Below are 13,141 nucleotides of genomic sequence, written 5' to 3' on the forward strand. Positions count from 1 at the left end.
ATTGTTTTCCAAATATTATTTTTATACATATATCCTGATATAGTGTCATGAAGACAAAACAGTCATCCCAATGGAAAAGTACTGGGATTAGTCTGATTGCAAGCACGAATGACCTTGTGACATTTGTTACGTAAACATCTTGTTTACTTAATTTATGACAATAGTCAAGTAAGAATTAACTCCATTTACAACCATCAGTTACTATGATGATAACGGCCAGGTACACAATACAAATTAAATATGCATAACAGTTTGTATTTAACGGTACTCTTAACACATTATTGCCTCTATCATGTAGAGCAAATATGAGCCAAGACACACCGAGCCTACCCACGGCTCACAATTAAGGATGGTCGCTCGTGAAATGAGGAGCATTTATCTTTTAAAGCAAAAGTGTCATACTCATTGCAATATTTAGAGGCTGGTCTGCATTTTCGTTCACTTCTATCCCTCAAGTAACAGCCATTTAATAATAGCTAAATGAGTATTTTAACGTTCTTAATAGTTGCACAGATTAAATTCATACAGTTTTACTATTAAATATATAACGAAAAGGATATGTAGGAGTGTATGTTTCCTGAGTGACACAATTACTGAGACTGCATTTTTTTCCGTAACTGAAAGCGTGCATGCTAAAGAATTCCCAAGTTCTTGTATACGTATCGCTAACTTAATCATTTTTTTCCGTAACTGAAAGCGTGCATGCTAAAGAATTCCCAAGTTCTTTATACGTATCGCTAACTTTATCATTCTTTTCATACCACATTTATTGCAATAAAATTATATCACCGTATTTATTTTCGTTACTAAATAAGTGGCAGAAATCGCAACCAAGTCATTAAGTCCAAAGCTCTCTCAGAGTTCAGTGTGTTACGATAAGAACGAGGTAGTGAGGGCTAATTTTATAAAAGCGAATTACCGTAAGATCCTTTTCCATGACGCGACTATTGTTGTTGATGTTTATTGTATTGTTATTATTATTATTATTATTATTCAAGATACACAGAATTATATATAATATGTCAAACTACTAAAGTTTTAATAATAAAATAATCATGCTCTTGGCTTTTTGTGGCTTTCACAATCCTGATTATGTCCATTTTTAAAGTGCTCTAAAACAAAATATTCACGGGCAGCATCAGATTGTTCATACTGTGTGCGCAAGGTCGAGTCCTTGACCTTGTCTCACACTGCACCATATGCTCAGGACGCCAAATATTGCTGGCTTTGCTTTCCCTTGTAACGTTCTCTTTCTCAAGGATGAAGTAGTAGTCGTGTCCGTTAAGATCGCTGTCACAAGTATAATCGTAAAATCCTTCAGTTTTAGTTGGTAAAGTAGACCAGCAGCAGAGGAGGCGAACATACCCCTTGCTGGAAGGTCCATTTTTGAAAACTAAGGCTTCCTACGAAAAAAATGAAGAAAATAAGGGGTGGGGATCGTGGGTGAAGATATGACTGCAGAAAGGTCTATTTTTGAAAACTAAGGCTTCCTACGAAAACGAAACAAGGTCATAAACGCCAAACTGTTGTTTGTTTTTTAAAAACTTTGTTTACCCGTCGCGACACTTATTTGTGGTCGCGCCTCCTCTGCTCCTATAATTAGTTCATAATTTCGATATCAATAATGGCACCTGGTGCTGCTGAATCTTATACAGCTAGATTAGCTCGAGAAAGATTGGAAGCAATCAAAATTTTTTGCCTGTTCGTGATTCTCTGACAAAACCTTCAAGAACGTCAGGAATCTCAGGTGGATTTTGCAAAAAGTTCTCAGCAATTATTCAAACCTGTTACTGAAACAACTAAACCCATTTTTCCTCAACTTGAAAGAATAGATGAAAAAAACTGAGGAAACATCAATAATTTTACAAAATCTTTCTGGTTGAATGCCTCAACCAGCAAAGCCTATTACTAAAGAGCAAAAAACTGATGAAGAAATAGTCGAAGAAATGCGTAATAAATTTACTGAAGATGCTTTAAAATTAATCGATAAGACCAGTCCAAATGGATTTCCAGCTCTTGTTGTTTCACACTATGAAATGAGAGAAAAAATGTTGAGATCAACATATGGAAAATATATTTCCAATCTACAACACTGGGCTGATGTGTTTTATAAAATTAAAACTGGAAAAGGTAGACTTGACACAAAAAGTGCATTGTACATAGAATACATCAAGGCGGCAAACAATGTGTATATTGAATATGAAGAAAAAACCCCAGCAAGAAATGAAAGAACAAAAACAACGAAAGGAAGAACAAAAACGACGAAAGAAAGAACAAGAGAGAGAGAAATTATTCCATCTGTTCCAATAATTGATAAATTTAGACCTGGAACGTATGAAAAAAATTAAAAATATGAATGATGATCAATTAGCTGAGTATACTGCTGACGATTCTAATTATTTGTCTGATATGTTATCAGAACATCATAGATTTTATGAGGATGAATATCGAAAGACGATCTTTAGAATTCGTGGTAATAGGGGTGGTATTAGTACGGGTGATCCAGATTTTGATAAGTTGTCTGAAAAAGTAGACAAACTGAAGGTAAAACAGAAGAACGAAATTGATCCACCGACGGTTCAACTTTCTAAATCACCCACTAAACCACAACCTCCTCAGCATGAACCTTCTTTTCGACTTCCTCCACCGCAGCAACAAATAGATCGACAACAATCTCCCGGGTCACGAATTATTACTCGGTCACAATCTTCTAGACCTGATAAAATTATAGACGGTCTTGAATTACTTATTATAAATAAGTTTACACCTGTAGGTTTAGAAACTATCAAAAGTAAGAGTCATTCTGACGTAGTAGATATTGCTGCAGAACCTTATGAAAGTAGTAAATATTTATTACCTGGAAAAAATCCAGGAAGAAGTTGGGTTAAAAATGTATGGTCCTGAACGATGTGATGATGGAGTTTTTCATACTTTTTTTGGTATTAAAGTGAAAAAACGAGAAGAAGAACTGAAACAAGAAAAAGCAGACATATTTACTGAAATACATCCCAGATGTACCGATAAGCGGTTCCCTGTAATCTTAGACCAGTTCCCTTTTTTATATCCCTGTCCTATTGCTTTCTTTAATGCCATTCCAGCAGCGGTTCCAACAGCACCAAGTGCAGCTGGAGCTGCAGCGGCTATTTATGCTGGTATAGCTGGAAGAAGTGGAAATATACAACCAGTTTTAACTGAGTCTTTAAGAGCGCTCGGAGAAAGATGAAGTATGAATAATGTGACATGTACTTTGCTCATACAGACTGTTAAACGCTCTCTGAAAACTAAACAATTCATTATCTCCTTTTGTGTGATTTTTTCACCGACGAAAATCAGTACATAACGGAACCAGAATATCGGAGAAAATATCCGTGGAATTATTTATATTATTGTGTGTGTGAATTTCCTACAATAATAGATGATAAATTAAATCCGATTGTCCATGAACAATTTATTAAATCATTTGTCGATCCCATTAACATTGAGTTTAGACGGTCATTTAACCAATTACAAGATTTATTTTCTGGTGTTGCACAATACTACAATGATAGTATTAAACAATAGATTATTAAAACGATACAGCATATGAATCAGGTTATATCAGATTTTGATTATATGAATAAAATTGTCATTTGGAATATGACTCACCTCAGCAGTGAATTTGTTGATTACCATGGAAAATCTCGTACAGTGACCCTTAAGCAGCTGTTTCTAAGACACTATGCGATCAGAGAAGAAAAATTACCTTCGTTTGTAATACTAGGGTTTGAAACCGACGGACTAAAAAGATCACTCAATGATCTGATTAACAAACACTTTCAATTAGTCGAGCTCATGTGGATACCGTCGCACATTGGAATCTCTGGCAATGAAATAGCAGACAAAGTTGCAAAAACCAAACTAGGAGATCAAAACTCTATCAAGCTTAACTATAGCTCTACAGAAGCGATAAGCTTCGCACAAACATATATAGACCAAACATGGCAAGATTTTTGGAACTCCTCCACAAACGGTAAAAAACACCATGAAACCCCAAAAAACGTAGATAGGAACATACAGGTACCTAAGGGTACCTATTTAGAACAGAAAACCATAAACAGGATAATAACTGGAAAAACTAAACTAGCAAGCAGTTTTGGAAGGTTTATAGGACCCAAACCAGCAACCATTAACTGCTTTAACTGCTACACCACCGAAGATCTACACCACGTATTCAATATATGCCCAAAATATCAACCCGCTCGGAAAATATTTATCAAAATCCAAAAAGAGATTGGATCACCACACACATACCCAGAGTTACTTATGGACTTTAATAAAAATAAACAATCAGCATATAAAAATATAAATCAATTCATAGACTCAACAGGACTTAGGAACAAAATATAATTACTATCCCCACAAAACCAAAAGACCCAGTAACTAGCTAAATAAATTTAGAAGCCACCACATAAAAACCCATAACATATCTTTCAATTTTATAAAAGTATTAATAAATAATTCACTTACGAAGCAACTATAAAAAACTAAGGAAACCGCAAAATCGGATGTCCTAAATGTCCTTAACGAACCGAGTAATCAGCTAGGATTCCGGTCCTAGATGTCCTTAACGAACCGTGTAATCGGCTAGGACTCCGGTCTCTTGCTAAATAGAAATGACATTCAGTCTCTAAAAACATTAATTAATAAATAACTTAAAGAGGTAATATCTAAAAACTTATAAATAACATAACGTAGGAAACACACCCTAAACACCTCGAATAGTAATACCATAATAACCTTGAAAATCTCTCTTCATACATGATTTCTGCTAAGAACCTCTATAAACAGCATAGAACATCCCCCCTCCTTTTAGAACATTTTGAAGAAGAAAAAAAAAATTTCAAGAAACACCAGGCAAATGCAACAAGAAACCAGCGATGTAAAGCAAGCAAGACCGTTCCCGAGCTCTCCTTCCCACTAATGACAGCCAACCATTCAACTGTAGGGACCTTTATGGACCCACAGATTGAGGCCAAACTATCAGGGTTCCTTGAATCCATAAAAGCCTGGGGGAGGTGGCACCATCCCCTTCCCCAGGAACAACTAGCAGGCTGCGGTGCAGTCAGAAAAAAGTGGCACATGCACAATTGTGCGCACGCCACTATAATTAAACTCAACAACAACAACAACGACACTTTCCCAAAATACTCGAGTCATGAAGAAAAATAGCCTCTCCTCCAACTATTCTTAAACACAATAATAATCCATACTGTGAAGGTCGTCATATTTCACCAGGAATCGTTAATATAACTTCAACGATTGCAGTCAATCTTGTATGCTATGTAATTGATGGTAGCTATCAAAAAGATCTTGAAAAATCAAATTAGGCTCAGCAAGGATATATTTTATATACCTTTACACCGCAAGTACCTCCTGGATATTTGATTGTACAAGAACCTCTTAATCATGTTTATCTACGTTGTCATAATGAATTATTATCAAGAATACATTTTTAAACTTACTGACTAATCTAGACACTTAATTGATTTAAGAAATGAAAATCTAAATTTAAATTTATACGTAAGATCTTAACGATTTTTGAAGTTAGTTAAATCAAGACATACATTATATAACGTACCAACATGTGATGGTTTTCATATACGACAAGGGGAGGTACTTGAAAATTCCATCAGAACAATAATGACACAGTCTCTAGTCAACACAGAACAATTTAGTTTTGATATATTTATTGATGAATACGGCAAAGAAGATTTTTAGTGACGCAGAAACAATTGAATCAACTCCGACGAGAACATTTTTCTATGATCACGTGTGATAGAGATCAGATTCTGAGTTGTACACATTCCTGTATTAAATTCGATCAGCTTAAAAAAATATTGTCTAATTCTGAATAATTTGGTATATTTTAAAAATAAATAAATTTAAAATAATATATTTTAACAGAATATTTTTTAATACTGATTCTCACTAGTTTTCATCGCTACTTTCACTTCATTCATAAGTGACAGTGTTTTCGCTTTCAAGAGGTGATATAATCTTTTTCAGTTGTCTCCCACATGTATTGATAATTTGTTTTGTTTCGTATTCGTCAGATAATTTTGATCTAATTTTTTCAATTGCTAAAGAAAGATGGAGGAATTCCTCTACTTCTGTATATTTCACTGCTGATAAAGATTATAACATGATCTGCTCGATCGTTTTAATCAAATTGTATTCAGCTGACAATGTGTATCCACCTTCAAACTTACGATTTTGTTATGATTCAAAATCGGACATATTTATTCAGGATCAAGTTGAATCTTTATACCGTCTTTTTTAATTTTTTAATTGCAGAACAAATATCATTAATATTTTCAAAATTCATTTTATTATATATATTATAAAATAAAATATATTAGATCATCATTGACCGTTTTAGAGGATGACAAAACAGACAATTTTTGTTCTGAGGACGGCACAAATACATGTAGAAGCATATTTACAGCATTATAAATAAGCATATATTTACAGCATTGTGTATAAGTATATTTACAGCTTATATATACTTAATTCGAAAGACGTCAAAGTGACATTTGTCTAGTGAGAATAGCCAAATTGATATTTGTCTAGGCAGAATAACCAAATTGATATTTTTCTAGTGAGAATAGCCAAATTGATATTTTTCTAGTTTGCCAAATTGATATTTTCTAGCGAGAATAGCCAGCGTGAGGTTTGTCTAATCAACCCGGGCAGAATGCAAAAGATCATCCACCACGTGGTATATGGTGGAGCGGTGTGTTGTTTTTCTGTTGAAGTTCGAGGCGTGCTGGAACCCCAATTTTATATAGAAAAATCGCGAAACATTCGCCACCATCGATATTTGTTAGTGATGGGATTCAATCGCCAGACATCGAGTATCAGAGTTCAATGCTTTAGCAATGAGCTACGGAGACATCTGACAGATATATGTTTGAGAAATTATTATAACCTATGCTGGATTGCTACAGTACTGAGAAAAATTACAGCGTGAATTTATTTCTGTTTAGAAACACGCTGTATGAAATAATTATATACATGCATATACAGACATTCATACGCATACATATATATATATATATATATATATATATATATATATATATATATATATATATATATATATATATATATATATATATATATATATATATATATATATATATATATATATATATATATTTCTGCCTTGACAAAATCAGGTTTATTTCTGCTTAACAGATCTATTATATGTACATGTAGCTCTGTCTTGTGAGTTAGAAAAAAGTATCCTTCTACTAATTTGAAATATTTTACAATTATGTTACTTCACTGATAACAATTATGACATAGATGGTTGATTAAATTAATTACCATGACAAAGTGAAGCGATCTACGCAGAAATATCTGCTACAGAATTATCTCTCTTGATACAGAATTATTTCTCTTGGAGTAGTAGAAATAAGGGGTTTTGATACTTCCCATCTACAAACATTTAAATGACATAAATCAGTTTGAAATGATAAATTGACAGTTGTATCACTAATTAATTAGTTAGTGAATGATCAAAATAAATTAAAATAAATAGTAAATATAAGCGGGATAACTACTTAATACCTCTACCGGAGAGAGACAGAGTTTATCTCACCTAACAATAATGGAAAATGAGTTTTTGTTTCCATTTCTTAGAGAGAGAAGATTTGTTGGTTTATATTTTCTGCGGACAAAATATACCTGATTTTCATTGAATATCGAAATATTTACCAGCTGTATATATCGATGGAAATATTATTTCTTCGCCAGTCTCTTTATTTACAGACTTAATCGTCCTCTTTGCAACTGTTTTTTCATATTTCCTAGTACCAACACATCCAGATTTCTGACCCTGCGTGAAACCTCTCAGATTAGATACATTATTATCGATTTTTTACACCGATGATGTGATCGATCACAAGACCGTCTTCATTTACTCCGTAATAACATTCGAATCTGAACCGGTGACAGTAATAATTTTTCTCTCCTCCACCACGGAATCTTCGATAACCAGTATTATTAATGGTACCGACTGTTTTTTTTATAGTCGCCAGTGCTTGATTACACCATCACGAGATGCTTCATAATTCATTATAATAGGGTGTCTCATAAACGTATTTGCTATTTAATATAATACTTTCATTTGTTTAAATAATAATTTGTCTAATTTATTACTTTGAGAAACTTATCGGATAATCTTCTACACTTTTTATAACCTTGTCACTGTAATTTTTTTAAAATCATGATATCTTTTAAGCTCTCTGTATATTTTACAGCCATCTTGCATACACAACTGCGTTTACCTCTAACTCCAACACCGCATTTGAAACACGGTTTTGTCCTAGACTTCCATTACGAACGCTTTGTAAATGATGTCCGCAGAATTCGTTTACGCAGGCTTTGTCACAAGGATTCGTAGAACCTATCATTAACCACTTGCATTTGTCCTTAGTTTGGTTTGACTCATATATATATATATATATATAATATATATATATATATATATATATATATATATATATATATATATATATATATATATATATATATATATATATATATATATATTATATATATATATATATATATATAAATATATATATATATACATATTATATATATATATATATATATACATATATATATATATATATATATATATATATATATATATATATATATATATATATATTATATATATATATATATATATATATATATATATATATAATATATATATATATATATATATATATAATATATATATATATATATATATATATATATATATATATATATATATATATATATATATATATATATATACATATATATATAATATATAATATATATATATATATATATATATATATATATATATATATATATATATATATATGTATTTATATATGTATGTATATATATATATATATATATATATATATATATATATATATATATATATATATATATATATATATATATATATATATATAATATATATATATATATATATATATATATATATATTTCAATTTTAAATATTTGTCATGATTATAAATGGATCATTTTGAGATTATCTACGATTGAGGCTTTTAAACATACATTTGATCTTGACAAAATAATCCCCTGACTTACCGATATAAGCTCTGGTTGATCCGAAGAATAAAACATTGATTAATAAAATTCACGACGCCAAGAAAGAATTTAGCGCATCTTATGTGTGGTCAACATTCAAAATCACCGACGCTGTCGATGCTATGATGAAAGCAAACGAGCGGCAACTATCATTAATTATCTCGACGATCGAAAATATCTTTTTAAAGTAAATTTATTGTTCTAGCGTAAACAGACCAATAATACCTCGATTATCCGTGACAAATATGATCCTGTCCATCATAATGAAACATTTCCATACTGGGTAAAAATTACAAACTAGGAGTGTTGACTGGTATTGAAAAACCGTATTATGAAAGAGCGTATCCTGGAACAGCATTTATTGATGTAATTTATCCGATAAATGATAAACCCAGCTTTAGGAATCTAAAACCGAAGAAATTCTCAAATATAAATTGTGTAGCCGAACGAGTAACGGAACATTTTACCGTTTCGACTCGTGGAGACGGTCTAACGGATAAAAGACGTAAAATAATAAAACGAGTGGGTAGAAATAGTTAAAGATACGGAAGCGTCTATCAAAGATGTCGAAGAGCTAGAAAAGAAACTAACATTTCCAATATAAGTAAAAGTGATAACCGGAGGGTTTTTGTACGAATCAAAATATAAATCAAAAGGAGCTTCCATCTAAATTATTGATCATAATTTGCATTCGTGAACTAATGCAGTAACAATATTTCCACGAAATCGAACTGTTAAATTTTACCAAGGAGATATATTTGAATTTATTAACGAAATTAGTAAAAATGATCTTGTATCAGAATGTTTTTTTCAAAGTTCTGATGATGGAAACTATGATCAGTTTGTACGACCTAATGGCGTTATTTATCGCACAGAATCTCTCCATGAAGAAATGAAAAATCTTGCGTTAAAATATACCGATGATGCTGAACAATTAATGAGCAATTGTTTTACTGTTGTGTCAGTTGCGTCTCATTTTGCTAGAGAGAAAAATTCGTGGAAACCAACTCGATTTGATTTTCTGAATGATATAATATCGAGTTGTGTCGAATACGGACACGGTTGATTATGGAATAGTAAATACGATCACAGAAATATTATCTCGGTTGATATGGTTGCATGTTAACCCGGAAGTTTTCTTGGTATGGGAGAGAGTTCTGAGTGTTTTGAGCGATTTGGTCATCCCACACGTGAAATGACCAGAGTATCGATAAACGGATCATTACCGGATTTTGACTTGACTGGATTCGCATGTATCGAGTCATTCGAGTTTTCTAAAGGTCTCCATCCGATTTGTTATGTTTGGTTTGGCAAACATTTTTCAGAAAAAATGTGGGTACCAACAATATTGTTAAGGTATATGCTAGATGTAAAAATACTGATATTTCTGACAGTAGGTGAAGCAATTATATCATATCGTCCGCAGAAAGAAGTTTGGTTACCATAAGAAAAGAAATATTCTGATGATGAAAATCCTGATATAACTGATTACGGAAATAAAATCGCAAAAAATCACCGCAGAAAAATAATCGGTAAATTCAACCAAGGAGGATCATATGATCATAAACGACATTGTACAAGATTGATTATAGACGATGCTGACTTAGATTTTATAACTGCTGATACAACGAAGAATACATTTATAAGTCCTTGCCAAATGGAACCAAACTAGGTACATTTCTGAGTTATATGGACGGTGAATCGCCGCAATTTACTCATTTATGATCTTCAATGTTTGCGTACGTTTCGACAATTTATTATCGATGATAAATAGAGTTTCGAAGTTTGCTGTCAGAGTCGCTACAGATTCGTTTTATATCAATACAAAATATTCAGGATTGTTGGAAAAATTAAATATCGGCACTTATGCATCATGGGGCGAATGGAGAAAAAAACAAGAAAATCTACATGATTATTCTGAATCCGCCGACGTTGAAATCAAAGATATTTATCACAAAAAATATCAGACATTACATCTATCATCTGCACCGTCAGTGTATGATCCCGTAGCTAGACATAAAACAGTCTCAATTGACCTGGTGGTTCTGGTAAAACATCTCGTGTGATTGAACTATTTCGGAATTTTTATATGATTGTTTTAACCCCTTCACACAGACTTGCAAGAGAACTGAGAGGAAGAAATATAAGATCATGTACTTATCATAAATTCCTTCGATGGAAGGGAGCTAATTGGACCCCTGATCGAATGGGAGAGAAATGCATTCCCAAGATTATCGTTTGGGATGAAATATGTACAGTGAAGTTAAAAACATTAAAAACATTTCTTGACTAGTTATTGACAAAAATACTGCTGTAATAATGTGCGGCAATCATGGTCAGCCACCACTTTTTGTTGGATTGTCTCCACATAAATGGTTAGAGAATTTTGTAGACTGTTCAGAAGAAAGAACTGATCATCATGGAGCAGTTGATCCAGACTTGAGAGTTTAAGAAATTAATCAGGCTGCAACCGAATAAAGTTCAGTGTGAAGTAAAGCGTGAAATAATTTCAGAAACTCCTATTAACAATTTTTGAAAATTATGGAAACCAAATGATTTGATAGTTGCAAGTAAACAGTTCGTGATACACTTCAACACCAATTATTTATGTTACATAAAGAAAAGTTTTCAAATCTACCCGTACTATTATGTTATCGACCGGTTGATACGCGACGGCAGAATATGGACGTTGATATACCAGGATCGTAAGAGGAACAAAATCTTGTGCTAAATGATATTGTTTTAGTTCCTGTCAATTTTGTTGACAGCGCGTTATCTATTGACAAAACTCCATGGACGCTAGGATACGCGATGAAGATTCATTCATCTCAGGGGTTAACCATCGCTGATACTCCAGTTTGAATCGTCGATGATCGTATAGAATGGTCAAATTTAGTTTATCTCGCAGAGTCTCGTCAGAAAAATAACTCAGTTGCAGAGGGTTATTATAAATTTTACAGAAACCACTGGCGATATTATTTACAATGATATAATAAGAAAAAAAATAATTAGTTATAAACAATGTGGCAAACACAATAAGCGCGACTTTGACCTTGATGCTGAATTTATAATGATGCTGAAACAACAGAAAAATAATCATTGTGTGAGGTGAAATACAGTAATGTTGTGGCGATACTCGAGTATTGATCCAAAACAATTTACCGTAGACAGAATTAATAGTAAGTTTGGTAATACACGCGAAAATGTAATGCTGACCTTTCTTGATTGTAACCGACGTCGAGGAGCTATTAGTGTGATCGCGGTGGTAATTGTGTGTCTTCAAGAATTACTTGTAACTGTTCACGTACATATCCACGTTGAGGAGCAGTTGAATCTTTTTTTACACCTTCAAGTTCACCTAATACTGCTTGTTTTGAAAAATAATGTCGTTGTATTGGTATGTATTGTTTTGTAATTGCATTAATAGGTTTCATAGAATTGTTCGAGTACTTTCATTATTTAATGCAGATATCACTTTTGGTAATCTTGCAATCCACTGGCGGGATCTCGTATCTTGAATTATTTCCTTAGCATACTGGTATCCAAATAACTGCTCAGCAAGCGTTCGATTAAATCGTTCAACAATTGCCTGATGACGGTGTATTGCAGTATGTCCTCGTCTGATTTCGACATTATGTTTTTTTCATCAGAGATAATACTGCACCAAGAAATTCCTTGCCAGGATCAACCTGTAATAGTTGTGGCCATCGTAAGGGTCCTCGTTGATAAATTCGCTCAAAAGCAGATACAACTTCAGTTACTGTTTTAGCTAATAGTGGCTCTGCTTCTTTATATCTAACTGCAACGTCAACGAAAGTTAACTCGTATTTGTATGTTAATTGACGTATCCCAATTTTGATAGTATTGTGTGGTAAAAATAGAATATCAGCCTGATGAACGTCTTTATGAATGCTGACATCAAAATCTGCATGCTGAATTCGTTTAGGCGGTGGTAGTTAAATTTGCCATATTGCCT

The sequence above is a fragment of the Sinohyriopsis cumingii genome, chromosome 7 (assembly GCF_028554795.1).
Source record: "Sinohyriopsis cumingii isolate HCF-2022 chromosome 7, ASM2855479v2, whole genome shotgun sequence".
Lineage (NCBI taxonomy): Eukaryota > Metazoa > Mollusca > Bivalvia > Unionida > Unionidae > Sinohyriopsis > Sinohyriopsis cumingii.